This window comes from Tenrec ecaudatus, chromosome X (assembly GCF_050624435.1).
Source record: "Tenrec ecaudatus isolate mTenEca1 chromosome X, mTenEca1.hap1, whole genome shotgun sequence".
Taxonomy (NCBI): Eukaryota; Metazoa; Chordata; class Mammalia; order Afrosoricida; family Tenrecidae; genus Tenrec; species Tenrec ecaudatus.
Window position 1 is genome coordinate 110883153 of NC_134548.1, and position 4762 is coordinate 110887914.

General features: G+C 41.4%; 1 pseudogene; it reads left to right on the forward strand.

Moving 5' to 3' along the window:
- Positions 1 to 531: 531 nt before the first annotated feature.
- On the forward strand, positions 532 to 2533 carry LOC142433636 (G protein-coupled receptor associated sorting protein 3-like; annotated as a pseudogene).
- The last annotated feature ends 2229 nt before the right edge of the window (positions 2534 to 4762 follow it).

The following is a 4762-nucleotide window of genomic DNA, read 5'->3' on the forward strand; positions in this document are numbered from 1 at the left end:
CTGATACCGCACAACCGGTCCTTCTGGTCCCTCTCAGGGACCTTCTGCATAGAGCAGTGCACTTGGAAAAGACTCAGAGCCGCCGCATTCCATTCTTTCAAGTTCGTCTCCAGGGATAGCCTTGGTGGCCTTGGCGTGGTAGAAGACCCTCGTTCTCAACGGCCCTGCGCCCGGGAACCGTCATCGTCTCCCACCTAAGTGTGCTTCTGCCCGGTCTGTTCACCTCAGTCACAGAAGCTGTGTGCCGGGAGAGGGGGTTCTACCCCTGTTGAATTGACAATTGACTTCACTCTTGCCTCCAAGGTGCCTGATGTGTTAGACTAAAGAAACAAATCAAGTGACACTCACATATGTGTAAGAGAGAAGTTTGTATCAAGAAGTAATTACATATGAAGCAAGCATCCCATCCCAGGCGGACTCAAGACCATAAGTCCCTCTTCAGACTTTCGCACTCACATGCAATAATGCAGAATGCAGGAATGTCACAGGTCAGTGGGCGCAAAGCTATGTGGATCCAATGTCAGTGGAAACATGGCAGAGCTCTGGCTGCTCTCAGCGTCAGCAAGCACAAAGATTAAGGCAGAGAGACGGGGAGGTTCCCTGGGCCCACCTTATGAGAAGGTCGTGCCCACAAGTAGTCACTATCAGTCTGTGATCTGATTGACAGATTGAATACCTCCCTATACTTCTATATATCTTCAAATTCACATAAAATTATGTAACTACTACACTTGATTCAGACAGAGTGTTTAAGAAACTGACCTGGGACCTGTTGATTGAGTATCAAGGGCAATACTAAATAGGATTGGTTAACTAGATTCCACCTATGGCTAAGAGTAAGACTAGGGCCCAGACTAACATGAGAAAGGGGACTAGGAGAAAGGTTAGAAGCCTAGGCAGAGACCCAAGCCAATGAACTGTTTCAGACAAATGTAAGAGGTGGGATGAAAATGGTAACTAAGAATCAGGTACTGAGCAGAGGAAAAGTGCCCCGTCTAAGAATAAGTTGGTTGTAAAGAAGAAGGAAAGAACCTTGTCAGAGATAAAGGCTCTGGGAAAAGTCACAGCTAAGCCCATGCCTATATCTAAAGCTGGGTCTGGTGAGATGAGTCCGGGCTTTGGTCTCTGGACTGATAAGGAGGCCATTATGATGCTTGGCCTTGCTGCTCTGGGTAAGGACAGTGCTGCAACCCATGTCTGCACGTATAGAATAGAGTCAAAACGATGTCTGATTCTGACCGGAGGAAGAAGCCAGTATTAGTACTTTGTTCTGGGGTGTGGAAGAGGCTGATGATGTGTACAGTTCTAAGAAGATAGTTGAAGCTAATGCTGGGGCCTCATCCCTCGAAGTGATTTGGGCACAGTTCATGACTGCGACTGACTGAAAACCTAGGCCAGAGGCAGAGAAGGAAGAAGTCATTTGGGGAAACTGCCTTGGGGATGGAGATGATACCAGTTTTGACCTTAATCCTAGACACATGAGCAGGGTAGTTAAAGACCAGGTTGAGGATGAGTTTGATGCTATGGAGAGGCCCATTGGCTGGTCTGAGGTGACTGTCTGAGGTGCTCTTGCTGCAATTCCAGCACTGATGAGCACTTGCATCCCAGCTGCTCATGAGCACCAGGCCTTCTTCGTACATTGCCCTGTCCTCAGAGAGGAAACAGCCGCGAACTTTGCCCCCAGAGGAAGTCAGCCTTTGTGAGGGCACTAACATATGCCTGCAGTCCATCCAGGCGTACCCACTTGATTCTGAGGTGTGTGCTCGGACCATAGAGGAGATCAGGCGCGAACTGAGGATCAGGAATTTGAATGGCATTAAGCCGTTTTCTTGCCCTTGCAAGATGGAAAGCTGCGTGGATGCTGAGGAATTCGAAAGGCTCGTTAGCTTGCTTCAGTCGAATGCCGACCCCCTGATTCATAAAATCGCGCAAATTGCCATGGGCGTCATCAAAGTCAATCCATTTGTCCAGCAGCTCGTTAATGAGATGGGGCTGCTGACAGTGATCGAAAGCTTCCTGGATTTTCAGACCCCTGACGTGACCAAAAAGGCTGAAATTACCCTGAATCCCATTTCTGTGGAGGAAAGACAGCGCATGATTGAATTGCACGTTGTGCACATGTGTAAGGAAGCGGTGTCTTTCCCCTTGAACTCCCCAGGGCAGCTGTCTGCGTTGAAGGAATTGGGGCAGCTTACTGTTGACTCTGACCTTCACTACATTGTCACTATTTACCTTACCGACCTTTTCAACACGCTGGCCCAGGGAAACCGTAAAACCAGAAATACCGTTTTGAAAATCCTTTTGATATGTCAGAAAATCCAATTGCAGCAAGAGACATGATTGACCTCGAGTCACTGTCAGCACTGAAAGTGATCTTTTAGTGGCAAAAGCCAACCTGGTTAGTGCTGCGGCCATATTTATTAGCACAGCGTAGCACATCAGAAAGGGAGTGATTATCATTGTGAATTCCTTGAGTTATAATGAACTCAAGACTAGGTTCTGTGAAGTTAAAACAATGATTGAAAAGTTGTAAAATGCGCATGAAATAAGAGGAAATGTGAAACAATCTCCACATTTTAATAGGCTGTATGTTCCCATACATAATTTTATAATGTACATTTTATAAAGTATATATTTCACATAGTGTTCCTGGCGATAGTCTGTGGTTTTAAGCTAGACTGTATTTTGGGAAGCAAATGGATATTGATTCTTGACATGAAAATGCCTGTTGATTTTTATTTCGTCTAGTTTGGCTGATTTTTAACAGTGTAAGTAGATTGTGAATCAACATTGTAAATAAAATAACTCGTTCATTAGGATTCATTTATCACAAAAACAGAGAAGAAACAATCTTTGAGTTTATCATATAGTTTTATAAATAAGGCAAATTCTCAGAAAAATATAAGCAACAGTGCCTACACCATAGGTATGCTTATTACTAAATGTACCCTTTTAATACTTCAAAGAAGCAGGGCTTGCTATATTTCAGATTGTTTGCTGCAAATGTAATAAGCATTTTCTCCCTATGCCATATGCATCACATAACTCATTCTACAACACAGAACGGACATGAATATCTGTCAAAATGCAGATATTATATTTTTAATAAATTTTTTGTACCCCATTTATAACTCTTCTATTGCTAGGTTGCTTGATTTGGGCCAAAGACAGCCCTTACAGAAATGAAAGGGCATAGGCTTATAGAGGAAGCATTATCAGAATGTCTACTCTATTTCAGAAACTGTTGGCAATATGTATTTTTTGTGTTTCTTCTTGCTCAAAGTGCTACTGTAAAGTAAGTTACTAGAATTTCTTTTTATTTCATGTGATTATACTGGATACTCCCCAATGAGAATTAGAGAAGTTCCCAATAAGTACTTTTTCGTAGATTCGCACAGCTAGCAAGTGGCATGGCTACTGTGTCTAATAACTGTGTTTGTCTGACACCAAAACACACGAGCTCACAAACATACTTCAATTTTGTATATTCTACTCAGGGCCTGTTTGATTTTTGTGCCACAACTTTGCCACACACCAGGCTTGCAATCTCATGAGGGAGAAAAGACTAATGCACCCATCGACACTTCATGATCACACAGGCTGGAGTGCTTCTTCCATGTTGCCCAAACTTTATTTAATGAATAAAGTGAAGATTGAGAATCATCAGCAAGTGAAACATTGTATATATTCTTCCCTCTCCACAGGCATTTTCCCCCAAATAACATACAAAGTTTTGTACATTGTTTGATTGCCTATCCTATCCTTAAAAAAGCAATTGTAAAATCAGTGTCTAATGTGTGTGTGTGTAACTACTTACAATATTTCTCCCGTGTGTCCTGTAAAAGTTTGGAGGTCTCCATCTGTGACTAGAAGGCAAGCCACCTTTTTGCATTTTACCAGTTAAAACTACAAGTAAACTTCATTGGACAACTTAGACCCAGAACTACAACTTCAGCAGCAGAGAACAAGAATGTGAGGAGAGGGGCTCCTGGTCAACCCACACGATAGTGATTTCTGGAGGTCCGTATGGTCCAGAAAGTATTTCACAGAGTTTGGGCCTATGGCTGAGTTCTGTAAGTCTTGTGGCGGGAAGTACAAACCATGGTCTGAGCTAAGGGGAAAGTGTGTCTAAAAGAATTGGTTCATATGCTGTAAAATTTTTAAGCAGTTAAGAAAGTAAACGGCAATCTGACTAAATTCTGTATGTACCTTGCTTTTCTCCTAATAGTGTATAATGACAACCCCTCCATGTCAGTGAGTGCATCTATACAGCATATTTTGAATCATATGATATTTTCTTATGTTAATGTGTGGCATATAGCCACTGACTTTTTCTTTGCATACTCCAGTATACATATGCAGATTTTTTCACTGCAAAATTTGGAGTATGGTATTATGCAGTTCCCTTTCCTTCTTAATTATATCTGTAATTGAATATTACACTGATCTTTCACCTGCATTTTGCTTATTCACTTTGCTAAGGACAGATAGAATAGCATGGACAGATATTAAACTACATATATTTGATATATTTACATATATATACATACATGAAAAAACATACAAAACAAGGTATTGACCTCATATGCTTTTCTTGTACTTTGTTACTAATTTTTTTTAAAAGGGGGAACATGTTTAACATCTTATACTCAGCATAATTATTTGAGATTAATTAACGTTTTATTTTTCAATATTTCTTGGCATTTAATTGCCAAGTAGAAATTCCATTATATTGTTACACTATATTTTGTTTATCCACCCA